Genomic DNA, 18,555 nt, shown 5'->3' with positions numbered 1-18,555 from the left:
AGCACGTTCATATGATTCAATCTAATACTTTAGTGTACATCCCTTAAGAACAAGGACATTCTTCAGCCTGATGATACCATTATCACCCTGAGCAAAAAGCATAACGAGTACACAGCCATGCCCCAAGGGCACATATACTGTGACAGAGCACCTGTTCTGCGCCTGACCAGCACCATCCCCACGCCCCAGGGACCTCATCCACACGGCAGGCAAGTGGTGGGAGAAGGGAGACTGTTGGTCCCAACAGCCATTTACCCTGGGAATTTACACTGGACAGGACGCAAAGCAGACATCTGAAAATCACCACAGCCTGGTGACAACACAAAATGAGAATTCCTCCCCAAGGAAATAGAAGGTACATTACAAGGTTGTGTTCTCTAAAGATGATCACATCTCCTTCCATTCCTCAGTCTCTTCTATAATGAAGCCTTGCCACTTCCCCATCGAGAGATGGAATCTAATTCCCCTCCCTTTAAACACGGGTGGGCTTGCGGCTGCCTCAACCAACAGATGACAGTGGAGGTGACGCTTTGTGGCTTCCCAAGCCAGGTCCCTGAGGTGAGGCAGTTACTGCCTGATTTGCTAGAAGACTTGGACTTGGAGCTCGGGGTCATCACATAAGAAATCTGACTATCCATCTGGAGGGTGCTACGATGGGAAGAAGCCCAAGCCACATGGAGAGGCCACCTGGAGGTGCTCTAACTTAGAGTTCCAGTCCCCAGGGGTTTAAGTCTTCTTTTCATCACTGAACAGACAAGCCATCCCCACTATGCCCTGCCCAAATCCTGACCACAGAACCCATGAGCACACTAAAATGGTTACAGTCGTCTACCACTAGGTTTCGGGGTAGTTTGTTACGCAGGAGTAGTATCTGGAACATACATACCTGTTGTATGCCCCATACCCTGACAGACCAGGCCCCATGGCCAGAAGCCACTGGACCAGATGTTCAGAAGAGCCCAGGTGGAACAGCTGAAAAGAAAGCCACTCAGAATGGGAACGACCACCATGCAGCCAAGATACTCACAGCAATTCAGGGGTGAAAAGGCCCTTAGAGGTTGTCAGCCTAAACCCATTTACTCAAGTAAAAACTCTTCTTACTGGTGAATACGACCACAAGATACTTTGCTGGATGCTGTGGTGGATGCAAAGGTGACTCACACTGTCCTTCATGTCAGATACTGAGCTTCACTGATGCCAGCAGGAAAGCTGCCACATTCTGAGGGCTAGAATGACCACAGCAACCCACCAGGACACTCCTGCCTCAGGACCTTTGCACTTGCTGTTCCCTCTGCCTGGAGTGCTCTTCTCCCACATGTCTGCTTGGCTCACTCCCTCACCTCCTTCCAGTATTATGTTCTCAATGAAAGCTTCTGGCAAACCCCACCTCTGGCACATCCTGCTTTATTTTTCCACCTCTCAGATCACCAACTCACACACAATTCATCTTATTTATCACGCTTATTGTCTGTCTCCTACAGCCCCATTAGAATGTAAGCTTCATGATGGCTTAGAAGAAAGCCTGGGACCTATTTGCTGAACAGAATAATGAATGATAAAGAGGTTTGAAGGAAGATAAAAGAAGACAGGAGTGCAGAGATCACACACCTAGCTTGACTGAGATATGGAGGCTGCTTCTCTCAGAAACAGTCATAAAACTGACCCACAGCAGGCCTGGGGATGGCAGCATGCTTCACCTGGACATCAGCTGGAAGTTTCTTCAGCATAAAAACCAGGCCATCTGGTAAATCTATACTCATCTCATCTCTTGGGAGGTCAAGGAAGCAATGAGGTAAATGACTATCCTATCTTGTGTCTTTCATTCTGACCAAGAAAGTTTTGTAAAATAGGACTGAGAGGAAAATAGGGAGAAAAATGGCCATACCACCTCAAAGGTTGGACTAATCATGGAAGAAAATGCTGGACATAGTTAAACACATGTCTTAGACTTTAAGAAAACAGATTGCTAAGAGGCCAGGTATCAGAGAGAAAGAAACTCTTTAACAGAAAGGAAACTCTGAAAATTAAAAATTAAATTCTGGAGGTGAGTCATGGAGTCTCATGAAAGAGAAAAGTGGAGGGAATGAAAAAGGGCCAGCATGACATTTTGGGGCATACATAAAAGATGGAAGCAAGGTCCCCAAATTAGAATGGTCACAAATAAGCGAGAGTGATCATATCATAAAAGGTAAACTGAGAAAAACACTGAAAACATCAAAAAGGGCCCACAGAGTTATTCTCAGAGCCTAAATCTGGAGAGATTAGGCAGGCCACTCAAAACAGAAGGGGCAACAGCTGCAGATGTCCAAGGGAAAGCAGAACTGCTCCCCAGCTATTTCCTCCATCTTTTCTTCTCAAGGAAAATGGTTATCTTACTGGAAAGCAGGGGTCGAAGATGGTTGATCAGGCCACAGCAAACCTGTACTGAGGGTCTCTCATCTGAGGGACTTCTTGGCACTGGGGAGCTCCTGGTCAGAGAAGGGAAGACCAGATCCTGAGCAGTCCAATAATAACTACAAATGCGGAAAAGACAGGCAATCCACTAGAAAAAGAGGCAAAAGACTTGAACAGACCCTTCATAACGGAGGCTCTCCAAATGGCCAGTAAACATGAAGAGGTGCTCAATTTCATCGGTAATAAGGGAAATGCAAATTCACCATAATAAAACACCAGGACACACCCACCAGGGTGTCTCAAATGAAAAAGATGGAAAACCCTGTGGATGAGGCTGTGAAGCACCTGGGGCCCTCACAGCCGCAGCTGGGAGTATAAACTGGTATAGCCACCTTCCAAGTGGAAAACCGATAAGCAGAACCTGCTGAAGTGTAAGCTGTGTGTGCCCCATGACACAGCAATTCCACTCCCAGGTGGAATACTCAAAGGACATGCACCAGAAGGTTCAGAGCAGCACCATCAAAATAACCTTCAAGCTAGACACTCCCCAAGGGGTGAGGCACCCCAGTGGAGGTTAATACAGGACGAGTCCAGTAGAAACTTGGAGGAAGGAGGTCAAAGCTTCTCTGAGATGGTAACTCCTGTGATAACACGGTAGGAAGAAGCTGCCTTGGGATTCCGGCACTGTGGAGGGAAAGTGGACAGAGGCAAAGGGTATAAGACAGCATGGTTCTTTTTGGCAACAGCCAGGTGGTCAACCCCACTGGAGGACAAAGTATTACATGGGATGCTCTGGGAGACAGGGTGGCAGACTGAAGCGAGCCGTGTGCTTAAGTGCTTACTCCAGGGCCATGTGGATGTTGCCAAATGTTCAGCAGGTGAATGATGCAGCAGCCTTGTGATTTAGAAGACCACAACAGCAAGGGGGTGATGGACAGACTGGGGGAGAAGGGTCTGAGCAGAAGGCTCTGAAGTCAGATAGGGAGTATGCTGCTTAAAATGAGTTGAGACTCCCACTGAGGTTAAATACATCTCCGAGTCATAAAGAAACTTGAGGTTGTGAAAGGGAACTACGACCGATGATCTTTGAAGAAGCAGAGAAAATGAAAGATGTGTGAGAAATGGTCAGAGAATGAGACAAAGATGGAGAGAGACACTAGAGAAGGCTGTCCCAGTTTTGGAGAACAGAGACTCTGAGCCTGCCAGCCCCCTGGTGACATTCTTTACGTGTCACTAAGAAGCAGTTTGTGAATGCTCAGGATAGGATCTGGGGACCCCAAGGGGCTAAAATGGACTCACTAGCTAAACAGGTAATCCAAGGAGATGCACAAAAATAGCATATCTGAATTTTAATGAGTCCTGCTATCATCTCATGGCAATGTAGAAAAACATCAGCTGAACAGTAACACAGTCAGATGGATTCCCCACTGGCTTAATAACCTCACCCAAAGGGTGTTGAGGATCTTCATCTGTAAAGACAGCCAGAGAGCTCTGCTTTTGTTCCTTTACAGCATGCCATTTTTCAACTTGTGGTAAAATATAAATAACATAAAACTTACCATTTTAACCATTAAAAAATATACAGCTCAGTGGCACTAAGTCCATTCACATTATTTTGCAGCCATCCACCATCAACTCCAGAACATCTTCAAACTGAAACTCCATACCCATTATACACTAATTCTCCATTTCCCTCTTCCCCCAGACCCTGAGAAACACCATCCTACTCTCTGCCTCTATGAGTTTGATTACTCTAGGTACCACCTATATGTGGAATCTTATAGTATTTGTCCTTTTACGGCTGGCTTATCTCACTTAGCATAATGTCTTTAAAGTTTATCTATATTATAATACACGCCAATATCTCATTCCTTTCTGAGGCTAAATAACATGCCACCACATTTTGTTTACATGTGTAGATAAGCATTGAGGTTGACTCCACCTTTTGGTATAGCATGTCATTTTTTATTCACTGTGTTCAATAGGGCTTAGAGGGCATGCTTATGTAAGAGAATGGATAGAGAACATACATGGCATTGAAGATTCAGGTAGCAGAGTTCAAATATGGATGAGACTCATAATTTTCCTTCCATATCCATTCTCCTTTATTCTATCATAATATAATTTTTAGAAAATTCAGATTACATTTCCTGGATTCTCTTGTAGCTAAGTGTGGCCATATGACTACATTCTGGCCAATGGAATATAAGTAAACATTGATGAGCACCATTTCTAAAGTCATGCTTTTTCAAAGTAGAGGTATGCCTTTTTCTTCCTCTTCCCTCCTCTTGCTATCTGGAATGTGGATGTGATGGCAATTGCTACAGCAGCCATAATGCACCACGATGAGATCAGAGCTTCAGGATGAGGAAGGCAAAGCTAGGGAGAGTGTAGGTTCCCAACCTATGTCAAGCTGTCATATAAAGTCTGGATCACTTAGACTCAGACTGTTACCTGAGAGAAATAAACTTCTATTTTGTCTAAACCATTACCATTTTTGGTCTCTCCAATACAGCAGACAAACTAATATAATAACTAATACTTCAGTCAACACTAACTTGTCTTTGGGGTGGTTTTTTTTGTCCAGTACTAGGTCATTTAGATACAGCTGATGAGACTTACTCCAAATTTGTGGAGTATGTTTTATGACCTGACCTTTAAATAGAGACCAAATGGTATACCCAAAATTCCCTTGTAAGAGGACATATAATAAAAGCTGAAGTCATCCTCCAGAGAAGCAGCATACATTTTCCATATGGCATGCTCACCTCTGTGTACCCTACTCTGGGGGAGCAGCAGCAGGGACTGAATTACTTAAAAGTCAGACATTCTTGAGAGCAAAATGTTGGCCAACTAGTACTGAAGCAATTCAAGTTGAGAGGGCACTGTTTTGGTAAATGAATTCGAGATCATCTCTTATGGTTGATAAGAAGTTATCATGAAAATAAAGTTTGGGCATTACAAAACATTTCCTCCTTAAGATAAAACAGTTTAGTAAAAAATTATGTCCTGAAGGTAAGACTATGGAGACAATAAAAAGACAATAAAAATTGCCAGAGGTGAGGGGGAAAGGAGAGATGAGGAGGCAGCCCACAGAAGAAGTTTAGGGCATTGGAATACTCAGAATAATATTGTAATGATGATCTACGTCATTTTATTTCTCAAAACCCATAGAATGTAATACACCCTAAGGTAAACTATGGCCTTTGGGTGATTGTGATATGTCAGTATAAGTTCATTCTCGGTAAAATATGTAGTATTCTAGAGAATGATGTTGATAACGGGAGACTATACATGTGTGGGGGCAGGGGGTATATAGGAAATCTCTTTATCTTCCTCTCAATTTTGTTGTAAACCTAAAATTGCTCTACAAAATTAAATCTTTATAAAATACATAAATAATAATGTTGCCACCTCCATCTTCTGAGCAGACCTTAGGAGTAATACAGCCAATGAGAGATAATCCCTTATCTTCGAAAATGCTGGATGGTAGGGGGAAGAGAGGAAACTGGACTCTCTGAGGGCTCTGAACCAAGGTGGGACTGAACCATGGCCCAACCCAATCCCTTCAATATTCCCTATACAGAGGCCTTGATGAAGACCCAGCAGAGTGGAGCCCTGGCCTGAGAAGGGGAGTTCTCAGCCAGCTAACGCCATGACTGCTGGGCCATGAGAACCCCTTGCCTTGGGCCAGAGGTGGGAAAATTAGGGACTGGGATGTTTGTGGCATCTCCTTCTTTATCCATGGAATCCAATACAGGGCCCGGTTTGAGAACTTACGTCTACTGATTACCACAGTCCCCAGCATTTTGGTTTTCTAGCTGACTCAGGTACCTTGTACAACAGCCCCCTCTCCCAGTCCCAAACAGCTCACACACCCTGGGCCTGAGCAACTTAGCCTCACTAGTTCAGAAATGTGTTTTCCTGAGGTCACACGAGGCTAGTCCCAGCTCAACCCCACCTCTCAGGCCAGCCTCTACCTCTCTTAAGTAGGAGGTTTTATTATCAGTTTCTTTAAAGGGCCTTGCCCTTATTTTTTTCTTCTTTTGCACTTTATAGCAACTCTCCCTACACAAACCAATATTATCACACTGTGACCCACAGGCTAATATGTTGATGTCACAGGAGTCCTTTGCACCTCTGCCCTATAGCTGGGCAGTTCATGTCCTGCACCCTTTCTTTAGTAGTTTCAGAGAAATAATTCACCATAAAAACTTCAGGGCATTAGAAGTCAGGAGATAAGGGTCAGCCACTTACTAGAGAACACGGAGTATTCCTAGAGAGGGAACATGGAGCATTCCTGCTCCCAGGAGGAGAGCCTGAGGCCCTTTCACAGACCCTTCCAGATGCTTGTGTTAGAGCCTAGAGACAGCAGGGACCCTGGACAAAAGCTTATGTTCCTGTAAGTACCATGGCGGTGGGTCCAGGCTGGTGAGTGGGTGCTGCGGATCTGCCATGGCACTTTGAGGAGGCAGGGAGGCCAGTCTCAGCCTCCTCTGCCCATTTCTCAGGTGTGCATGGAGATAGGGGCACCACTCTCCATCTTGTATGAATTCAGAATCTGAATGCATAACTTCATTTCAAAAATACAAATAAATAGAAGAAAAATAAAAAACAGAAAAAAAGAACCTCATCTTTGTTTACCCTGAACCATCACCCTGCTTGGGGATGACAGGAGTATTTTTTGTCCTGACATGTTCCACATTAGCCTAAGAGGGCCACATTCATAAACAATGCTTTATGAGCTGTGAAGAACAATATGCAAATTAATAATATTTAATAGTAATACTTCATTTTCTCCTAATTTAAAAACTCTAGTTACATCTCCCTTGACCTCCTCCAAGGTCAGCATGGCCAGGCACCCCCTGGGGAAGTTTGAAGAATCCCCAGAAATCCTCCAAGCATTTATTTGCCCCACTCCCCCTGAAAACACAGCTCCTGATTGCCCCACAACCTATCAGGGAGGTGGGACAGGAAGCCCCTCTGCCTGTAAACATCATGTTGCAAACAGACACTTCCGCAGGCTCTGGTACAGAAATGGCCACCAGCTTGGGAGTGGCTTATTTGGGGGCTGTTCCCCAGGGTTTCCCCTCTATCCCTTTATCAGAGAACTGCTTGTCTTAAATCTGACTAACCTGGAGAGTAGGAAGACAATTCCCAAGCATTTGGAATTTTCTGGACCTCCTGGGGTCTGAAGCAGCTCAGAGGAGGACATCTGCCTATCTCATACTGGGAGGGCAGAAAGATGGGCCCTTCAGATGCCCAGAGAATCCTGTGAGGTTCCTGGAGGAGACGCAGCCCCACAAACATCTCAGATGGGGGGAAGCCCAGCCCACCAGCTCATCAGCCATCTAAGGCTGAAGTCCAGGCCTACCCTGTGCCGGCTGCTCAACCAGGCAACCATTCATTCAGCAAACACTGAGCACACCAAATGCTGGCCCTGATGGGCACTGCAGAGAGTGCTCAACGAAATGTCTGGGAAGTTTTCCTCATCAGGAAGGGAATGGGAAAGGCAAGAACACACATTAGGTCTTCGGGGAACTGAGTCAGGCAGTCTGGCTGGAGGAGAAGGTGAGGATTCACGCATAGGCTCAAAGAGCAGGACTCACCTTTGGACCAAGAACTTTGGACTTTCCCTGTGAGGCAGGGTGGTATCAAAAGCTTCTGAACCCGGTGACGAAAGAGTTTTCAGAAGAAGAATCTCCTGGTGAAGTGAGGAAGAGACTGTGGCCCGGAAGGCCCATGAGCAGGCAAGCGGTGACGAAAGTTGACTTGGGTGGCAGAGAGAACAATGGGGAAGTGAGAGAAGCAAGGACCCTGGGGAAGGGAGCACCAGCCAAACTGTCTGGATAGTGGAGAACAGGAAGATGCAGGGAGGACGCGGAGATGACTCCAAGGTTTCAAGACCAGGAGTCTGGTTTCATCAGAGACCAAAATGGGGAAGTCTGTAGAAGAAGCCTGCTTTGTGGATGAAGAGCTGGGCTTTCAACACGGGTTGAAGCTGAAACAGTGAAAACAACCAGCATGGACTTGGAGACAAGGGTTTGGGCGAGGGAGACAAGCATATGAAGGGGTGACAAGAAGAGGAGTCTGCAGAGGAATGGGAGGAGGGGTATGTGGAAAAGAAAAAGCTCCAGGTGGGAATGTTGGACATCAAATGCTACAGAAACTTCAGAGGAAGATGCGGGGTGGGAGGAGGCCATTGGAATTTGCCATTACAAAGCCATCAGTGACATCACAGGAAGTCATCCAGTAGAGAAGTCTAGGCAGAGGAAGGCATGGTGCCACTGTGGTCTGAAGAAGGCTTGGAGACTCTGGGCAGTAAGACATACCTAAGCTGGGCACCATGAGGGAAGGTACAGGTCCCCTCTCTGTTCACTCCATCAGAGCAGCTCCTAAAAGTCTCTTCTTGGGAAGGAGACTTTGAAAACTCACAGTTTAATGAGTCTGAAACTCATTAAACCATTTAAAACTCTCAGTGAAAACTCAGAATAGTCGAGTCTATTTGCTACAAGAGGGAACAGGCTCTACAAAATGAGGTAACTGGGGACAGCCAGGACCAGAGATCTCACCGGCTATTCCCGTCCTGTAGTGTGCACTCTTAAGCATGATAACGAGCCAAGGAAAGCTCTTGAGCTTTTAGTTTTCTCAAAATGAAACTCCCAAGATGTCAGTACAAAAGTGAATGCAAAATGCAAAGGCTTATGAAACACTGGCTCGAAAACCCCAAGAACAAAAGGCCATTAGCTCCCAGCTCCCACTGGAGGTTGGGCAGGTTGACTCTGGGAGCTAATCTGGGGTGGCCACACAGGAAGGTGACTCTGATCCTGCAGCGGGGCTCAGTTAGTTTATGTCACCAGGTGTTGGAAGGAGCCAAGAACATGAGACGCCAAAAAAAGCCCACGTGCAGGCCCAGGATGTGGGCGAGGGTCCTGGCACCCAGTCACGGCCCCACGGCCTCTCCCCACGGATGGCTGTAGTTTTTTAACCACCAAAGTGCTCCTGCTCTGGAAGACTGGCCTGTGAACAGGATTTGTGAGGGAACTGCCCAGCTTTGTGATTTATTATTCAAGGACACCACACTTCTTAAATTCAAATTATGTTTTCAAACAAATTTTTTTGACAACAAGCTAGACATGGCCACTATGACTCAGAGAACTAGAGATTTTTGGAAATGGAGCAATCCCAGTCTCCATTCTCATGGCTATCATTTCTACATCTGACATATATTTTCCTGGAATGCCTCCCCAATGGGGAACTCAATACAAGGACTCCCATTCTATTGTTGATCTGCTGAGTTTCTCCGGTATCTTCCTTGTATCAAGCTGAGGTCTATTTCCTTACAATTTCCATTCACTGGTCCCATTCCTTCCTGAAGAATGATCCCTGCTGAGCAGGCCTTCACCTTTTCCAAAGGATGCTGTCCTTCAAACCTCTGAAGATAGATATTACTTCTCCCTTGTGTCCTCTTCTTAGGGGAAAACATCTCTACTTCTTCACCCATTTGGGGTTTCATCATCATCATCTCGGTTTCCTTTCTCTGCGAATAGAGTGGTTTATCAGCATCCCCACCAAATGTAACACCTGGAGCTGAACTGCACTCCAGGTAGATCTAAGCTTCTCAGTGTGGAAATGGCCTTCCTGTAGCTGAAGGCATAGGAAGTAAGGATGCTTGGGAATGAGAGGCTGACTGCTGGAGGCCCAGAAGTGGAACTGACTCTCGGGTGCCAACTGGGGAGCACTTAGGGGACAGGCATGTACCTGGGAGCACCGAGGAAGAGAAAAGAGGAGAAGGCGGCTTGGGGAGTGAGAACCAAGGATCCAACAGTGGAGGGCCTAAAGACCAGAGCTGTTCTCCCAATTCTGGAGGAACACATCATCCACCAGCTCTATAAGCCATCCGAGGGTACAAAAGATGGAATGCCTCCAAGACCACTTTGCAAAGGCAGCTCGTGAAAAGCAGACAATGGCAGGACAGGAAGGAAAACACAGGCCAACCTTACTTGTCAGTCTAGATGCAAGAGACCTGCAGAGAATAACAGCAGATCAAACCTAGGCCTGCACTCAAAGGACAAAACCCCTTCACCCAATGAAGTTTCTTCCACAAATGCAAGGAGGGCTTAAGGTAAGGAAGTCAATGACATAATGTGTCACATACAACTATCTCAAGGTGAAAGAATACAAGAATTACCTAGTAGATGCTTAAAGAAGTATTTGACAGACTTAGCTTCCATTCACACTTTTCCTTAGAAAAACCCTTAGAAATGAGGAATTGAAGACTTCCCTCACACATACCACTTGACTTCCAGGTACTAGCTCTACAGAGCTGTGACCACATCAGAGAAACAAAGCCCCAGGCTCACGCCAGTCCCTGGGAACTGGGTGCACTGTCAGGATCTGTGGCAAACAACCAGCTCCCACTGCCTCTCTGCTTCTAGACCATCTCTATTTGTGTGCACGGCCCCCCCACTCCCACTTTCTCTGACTCTCATTCCTAGCCTTAAATCTAGTTTTCTGGTTCAAGGATGGGGCAGAGGGCTTCTTGTAAGGACACCACCAGCAAAAGTAATGCTCTTAATCATGTTGGAAATGGGCTGAAATCAAGACTTGATGAGAAATCCAGAAAGCACACACATGGTGACAGCGTGGTGAGTGGGCAGGGAGCTCGGCCCCCTGCATGCTACCTTCAGACCTCACCCATGAGTCACTGGTGGTCTCCTCTGCAGGCTGCAGGTTTTCAACAACTATCATCAGCCCCAGCTTGCCTCTCACAACAGCTTACTCCCATGTGGAATGGAGCTGGAGAATACCGAAAGACAGCACTGTAGGGAAAGTCTGGTTTTCTAGAACAAAGGTTACTAACCTGTGTTCCCTGGTGGACTGCAGGAGTCTGAAGAGACCCTGAAGTTTCATGCAGAACTTTGAAAGAGAGAGAGGGAGAGAAACTGTGTGTGCAATGCACAAACACAAGCTTGTGCTTTTTTGTGGGTGGAGGGAAAGGAGAAGATGATCTAGCACTTCAGTTTCTCAAAGAGGCCCATTATCTAGAGAAAGTTCAAAATGCTCCTCTAAGAGATGCAGGCATAGACGTGATCTAACCCCGACACAGCAGTGGGGAGGTGGGCTGCCTTAGCCAGGCTGGGTGGAAGTGGCTGTGTGCAGATTTGCCTGACAAGAGTCAAAATCACCAAGCCATTCAGGAACAAATGCTCAGACCTGCAACCCAGAGATGCAGAAATTTTTGGCTCCGGGAAGACAACTCTGGAAGAGGAAGAAGGATGGGGGTGCTGAACAGGTGGCTTCTTCGATGATAGAGAAAATCAGGATTTCTTCACCCTGTAGGAACAGCAGCTGCAGAGAGAATGCAGGCCCGGCACATGCTGCAGTGGGTGTCTGTGGACAGGCACTCCCTTCGCTGTTGATGGCCGAGGGGAAGCACAAAGGCGGAGGACTCTTGCAAGGAGCCCGCAGCGGCAGCAATGGACCTTCTGGTGATGATCAGTGGAAAGGAAGAGGGTGGGGCCCCACAACAGTAATTGACGGCCTTAAAGTTGTTGAGCTGGACCTTGGAGTATGGGGGACGGGCGAGGAAGGAGGAGGAGAGGCTCAGGGGATGAGCCCCTCGTGTATGCCAGACCCTGGGCGAGGTGCTTGCGAGCAGTTATATCACCCGATTCTCACAGGGGAGGAAGCCCACATGCCCACAGTTGCTGGGTACCTGGGAGATGTACCCAGAGAGCACTTAGCTCACATCCGCCAAATGGCAGGGATGGCTATGAGCATGGCTCTTCTATTTTGTATCTCTCTAGTCTTGACTCAGATATGACTTCTCCAGGGAAAGCTTTCCTTAACCCCCAAACTCTATTGGGCTCCCTTTACATAATCTCACAGGACACCGTAAGTCTGACAGTTGCAGTTAAATGATACTTGTGTTCAGTGTCTTGCCCACTAGACTGTCTTGCTCAGGATCCACACAGCACAGCACACACCTGGTACACAGAAGGTGCTCCATGCAGAAGTGCTGAGCCCACGGATGACACGTGGCAGGTAAGGAAGGGGCTGCAGGAAGCATCTAGCACACACATCCATACATATGGGAAGCTGACACCCAGAGATCTACCCAAGGTCACAGGGCCAAGGCAGGCAGAAAAAGGCCCCTGGCTCCATGGGAGGCAGAAGCCTGGGAGCTGCCTTCAGCCCTCACACCCCAGCCCTGCCCCCCACAAGGAAACCACACACACTCATTTGCCTACATCAATAACAGCAACAAGAAGACTCTGGAGGACACGAAAATGAAAAGCACACCACTCCCTCCTCACCCCACCCTCCCGCCCTCCACACCACCCACTTCTGGGCAGCTTCCACTGTTGGTGTGCACGGACTTCTTGCCTGTGAGATCCTGGGGAGTTTCAGGGTGACGGCTTAACAGCTGCACTGAGCATCAGGTGGCTCTGGTGAACCAGCCACCAAGTCCCTGTCAGACCCTGTAGGCCAGAGTGGTCAGCGCTCTGGTGGGAAGACGTAAAAGGCATGGGGAGGACATAAGGAGGGGGCGGTCAGTGCTGTGGAGTGAGGAGGGGGTTTGGGAAGACTTCAAAGACTATGAGGTCTGAGCAAGGCGTCCAAGGATGAATTCACAGTCCACCAGACAAGTGGAGGAAGGAAAGGGTGATGTAGGGAGAAGGAATGGCATGTGCAAAGGGACAGAGGTTTGCCCAAGCTTCAGCAGATGAAGCAGGCAGGGCAGATCTGGTCTGGGTGATGGGAGGCCTTGGGCGCCATGCTAAGGGGCACAGGCCTTTTCCAGAGGGAAATGTAGGATTGGAGAGAGGCTGGGCTGGGAACTGGGGAAGGCTTGGGGCTGGAAGCAGGCTTCTTCCACTGAGGCCAAACTCCAAAGCTCAAAGCCTAGTACCCCAGTTGGAAGGCTCAAGAAGGACCCAGAGTCCCCTGTGTCCCCAGTCACCACTTCTTCCCATTCATCAGCACCCACCCATTGGGTGACCCTTGCTACAGATGGATCTCATTTATCCAGAAGTGACTTAATTGATAGCCCCAACTATTCAAAATGCAGCTGCTAGCCTGGTAGCAAACAGAAAAGATGTGTGGACTGCCACAATTCACGCCCCCGAAGTCACACTTCATACCACAGGCACACGCAGGCTGCTCCTTAGGCTTGGTCATCTCTGGTCAAGAGCAGATGGCAGAGTCAGCCCAGCTCTGGCACTTCCTAGCAGTGCAGCCTGGACCCTCAGTTCCCTCCTGCATCAAATGCAGACAATCATTGTAGCCACTTCAGAGTGTGGCTCAGAGTATAGCTAAGGGGAAAAAGGGAAAAAAGAAGTAACAGCAGAAATTTTGTCCTGGGCAGGCCCAATGTACAAAAAAGAAGGCAGGTAGAGCCATTTGATATTTTCAAGAACTTATGAAGTCATACACAAAGTACTGTTATTAATTAAGGCAAGTAACACATTTTATGAAGACGTTTCCTTTTAAACTGGATGCAGTGAAAAGTGTTGATGTTTAGCAGAGCCACTGGCAAAATTAATGTATGCAAGTTCACTTATGGGAATGACATAATTCTGAGTGCACCTGAGTACATCTAGAGCATCCTCCCCAAATTTGTAAAACATACCTCATATTTAACAGAACCTAAGACGTGATCAATTGTAAGATGCACCACTACTTTTTGTGCCACTCACAAAGAAATATTGCTGACTATTCTAATGGAACGACACTGAAGACTGGAAGGCACACTTGACTTCAGAGTTGTTAAAATGTGAAAATACGTACATAATCACATTGATGGACTATTCTACTATGTAACATATGTTTGCTATGGGAGTGTCCTGTCTTCCCTCTGGGCAGAAGTCAGATGTAGTCTTCTCTTTGTCCTCTCGCATCTATGCCAGAGGCTCAAAAATCAAACTCAACACCTCTCCCTTGAATTGCTGGTGATCACTCCTGCAACCTCCAGAAGCTTCCTCTCTTAAGAAGCTGATCCAGGCTTCCATCCACCCACAGCTGAGCCCATAAAGCCTTATGATGGACAGGGGTCCCACAGGCTGGCCAGCTTAGCCCCTTCAGGTAAGCCTTTTTGAATGAAGGCTAAGTCAGCACAGCTTGAGCGCTCAGCTGAAGCCAAGCTGCGGCCTCCAAGTCTAGGCCGCCCAGACATAAAGGCTATTGGCTTTCTTGCCTGCCACTTCTCAGCCATGTGGTCTGTGATCAATGACTAACCTGGGACAGTGGAGCAGACCCCAACAGGAGCCTCCTTCACAGCCTCCACTGAGGAGTCCTCTCATCATTACCCCTCCAGGAAGCCCAACATGCTTTTCATCCAGTATCACCAGTAAGCTTCCACTCAATTTTTCTCCAAAGAAGCAAAAAGGGGTGCATGGAAGGAAGGAAGGGCTGGCAAGGGAGGCAGAGGGGGTCTGCTTCCATTATAGCCTGGGGAGGGTAGATAATTAATCATCCCCCACCTAAGCTGGAGATGGGAGTGGGAGGTAGTTCTTAAAATCACAGTGAGGCTCAGCATACAAACACCTAAGCCTTCCTGTCCTCCAGTCCTGGCTAGTCATGCTTCCAAAGCGAGGGAGGGTATTCTGAAGTGGGAAGAGAGAGCTTGACCATTCCAAACTGTCTTCGTCTTCCTGGACCCACCATGGCCACACTGAGGAAGCAGGGAAGCCCCTGATGCCCACTGTCTGTTCTGCAAACACCCAAGAGACAGGTCCCTTGTGCAACTGCTCTCATCACACTTTTCTCATTTAATTTTCCCACAGCCTTGTTAGGTTGCTGCAAGAGCCCATTTTACAGATAGGGAAACAGGCTGGGAGAAGGGCAGTAAGATGCTCAAGGTCAGCCAGCTGGGCCTGGCTGGAGCTCAGGTCCACTTTCTGCATCACACAGGGTTCCCAAGCAACAATGTCCTCACCTAAAGACCTTATTCCAATTTTAGGAAAGTACAGATTCCAGACCCCACCCCTGGAACCCTGTGCTGTAGGCCTGAGGCCCGGATAGGTGTGTTTTAACAGGCTCTGGGAACCAGTGCCTTACCAGCTGGTCCCAGGCCAGAAAGAAGGAAAGTGTGGATGAGAAGATACAGCGACCAGGCAGGGAGGGAGAGAAGGGCAATCCAGAAGGGACCTCCCAGGCAACCTGGCCTACTTTTAGCCCTCATTTGGCCTAAACCCACCCCTCCTCTCCACACGAAGGCTTGTTAACTCACTTGATACCACATCCTGCTGCTTTCATCTTGCCTTCCTTTTCCCTCTGAACAATCTCCTTCCTCCTACTGACCTGAGCTTGCTTATTTACCCGGGCCGGGATGGGCAGCTCGCATGCGCACGCGCACACAGTCACGCAGGGACACCCCAGTTGTAAACAAGGATCCTCTGACAGCGCCACGCGTGAGGTTCTCTAGAAGGGCAGCCGCTGTCTGGAGGCCCACGCTCGCTAGCAGGGGGCGGGCAGAGGCAGGCACTTCCAAACTTATGGGTCCTGATGGCAAAGGACCCTTGATGCCAATGCTCACAGTCAGCCATCCCAGGCAGACGGGCGCACACTCCATGGCCCAACACAGGCTGGCCTGTGAAGGAGGCAGGAGGCTGCGGCCACACTCAGACCGCACAGGCACCCAGCAGAGGCTTCCTAGATAACGATGGACAGTCCCCTGGAAGCCCCTTCTGTCTCTGGGATTAATGGGAACACCGGTGTGGGCCCTCTCCACGGAGCCGGAAGACCGCAGGATCTGTCCAGCCTACGGCTGCAGCCGCTGCTCTCAGAGCACATTGCGCCCCGACGGTCCCCAGGCTGCCCGGCTCTGCCTTGAGCGCCCACACGTGCCCCCGGTGCCCGCCCCTGCCGCCCAGCCACACACCTGCAGTCCCCGCCGGGCGCCGAGCCCCTCTCCAGCGGCGACTCCCTGCGACTAGAGCTTCGGTCAGGACCACCACTCCCGGCTGGGGCCGCGCGGCAAGTCCCAGCATCTACCCAGACTGCGCTCGGACGGCGGGCTGGGGGCGGGGCCACGCCAGGGGCGGGGCCTGCTCGGGGCGGGGCCCGGGGGCGGTTGGCGGCCCAGCCGGCCTCTCACGCCACCTGGCGGCCGGTTAGTGTCGGCGAGGTGGCAGACCGGCCCACGCATCCTCCCAGGAACGCGGGTCCGCGCAGAGCGCGTGAGGAGCAGCCCCCAGCCCTGAGCCCGTCTGCCCTCGCAAGGAACTGGCCCCGGCAGGTGGACGGCCACGGCCGGAGGGACGCCAGTGCCGAGCATCAGCGAAGCCCCAGGAGTAAGGTGCGGTCTGTCCAGGGGAGCGGAAGCGCGGCTTTGGCTCCGCAGAAGGGGAGGGCGGAGTGGGAGTGAGACTGGGGTGGGGGCTTCGGGGAAGGTGGAGAAAGGGGAAGCTCCGACGAGCCGCTTCCTTCTCTCACTGCGACCCAGCGCCCCACTTCCTCCTCCTACTTCTATTTTCTTTGGGTGCCCTTAACCTTTAAAATGCCTGCACGCCTGCTGTGCTGATGGGCGCCTGGACTCTGCCCCTTGCGCAGAAACCTTCCTAGAAACACGAGGCAACTCAGACTTTGAGCACAGCATCTCCAGCTTCTGGTCTGACTTTCCCACCTTCCTTCGCCCGTGACTGTCACTTCAGCCATTTCTCAGCCCTTGAAGGGAGGAAGGCTGGTCTCCACACTCAAGGCCCTCCCTTGCCTCCCCTTTCTCCCCTCAGACGACGTGGCAGATTATATACTAAGGGTTGAAGAACTCCATGGAGTCCCCCCGGGGGGCACTGCACTTACTCGTGCCTCAGTTTCCTCATTTACAAACTGGGGAGAAGGAAGTTGGCTACTGTGCCAGCAATGAAAGAACGGCACTTTATTTCAGAGTTAACAAGGAACAAGGCTGGAATTTCCACTGCCACTACTGAACGGGACTCTGGCTCAGTATCTGTTACAGGCGTTCAGAATTGGCCAGAGTCATACGTTATTGTTGGTCAAAAGCCATAGCCCTACCTGAGGCTTTGAGAGACGGGAACACCAATGACCTTTCTTATCCTGACTCCCTAAATACCAAGAAGAAGCAACTTCCTCAAATGCAGAGAAACAGAAAATACCCTTGGGTAAACATGGAGGACTGCTTCCAGCCTGTATTAGAGATGAAAAGGTGCTCAGAACCCATCTAGTACTTTAACCACTCCTCATCCTCCTCAGAACCCCCACATGCCACCATTTTACAAACAAGGAACCAGAGCCAGGAAAGACGGGAGAGAACATGCATAAGGTCATAGGACTTGATAAGGGCGATCAAGGACTCTGGTCTCCTCAGTCCCTACTTTTTTCCCCACAAAAAGGAGAAGGGGGAATAAGAAGGATCTGCCTGGAGTTGTCCAGGTTAGGGAGGAAGAGGCAGAACTAATTGCTCTGGAATCAGGAATTGAGTAGCAAGAATGACATGGTGTGTACCAGATGGACATGTTGGATTATGAGATCACTTTGAAAACTGAAGAAAACGGTAAAGAAGTTCTGACATCCTTGACTTCCATGCCCGTGGTTATTCCTAACACTGAAGATGCGGGAAAGCTGAAGCAGAGTTGCTGTTACCCAATGGGACCCACCTAGTCCCATCCTGCGTTCCGTCAGAGGGGGCATTCTTTTCTCCACCAGCAAGTGTGGCCCGATGTTGAATTGGCGTGTTATCCCACCCCTCACCCAGCTGCACCTGTGTCTCCCCGTCCCTGGAGGACGGACCACCAACCGGGAGATCTGATCCGCGCCTGACACCTATTGGCCAGAAGTTAGAACTACAGCCACCCGAGGGCTTGCTTCCACCTTCTACTCCCATCTCCCCAAAGCAGCTGGATAGATTCAGAATGCCTCTGTCACATGGCAACGGATTTATGTACCATTTTGTACAACTCTGTTTTTGCCTCATTGAAAAATATGTCTATGGGTAATCTCTCTCCTTTCACTGCTTTAGGTTTTCAAAGAGGAGTCTACCCCTGGCTCCACTTTCACACCTTAACAGCTGTCCTCTGGGCTTCTCTGCACAGCTGTCCCACACAGCCATCCTCTGGGCCTCTGTCCTTGGCACTGCCACCACTCCAGCCTCTGCTTTGCTCTCCTGCAGCCTTGCAGCCCTACCACCGTGTCACACCC

General features: G+C 49.1%; 1 protein-coding gene across 2 annotated transcripts in view; it reads right to left on the bottom strand.

The window, feature by feature from the left end:
• The window catches only part of PIK3R5 (phosphoinositide-3-kinase regulatory subunit 5), a 74,138-nt gene extending 57,432 nt beyond the window's left edge, over positions 1 to 16,706 (bottom strand). For both annotated transcript variants that reach the window (XM_036896160.2, XM_036896161.2), the window contains exon 1: positions 16,280 to 16,706. The gene's annotated coding sequence lies outside the window, so the exon portion shown is untranslated. The remainder of the gene's footprint in view (positions 1 to 16,279) is intronic.
• Positions 16,707 to 18,555: the final 1,849 nt, after the last annotated feature.

This window comes from Manis pentadactyla, chromosome 4, assembly GCF_030020395.1.
Source record: "Manis pentadactyla isolate mManPen7 chromosome 4, mManPen7.hap1, whole genome shotgun sequence".
Taxonomy (NCBI): Eukaryota; Metazoa; Chordata; class Mammalia; order Pholidota; family Manidae; genus Manis; species Manis pentadactyla.
This window is presented reverse-complemented; position numbering and strand designations above follow the sequence as displayed.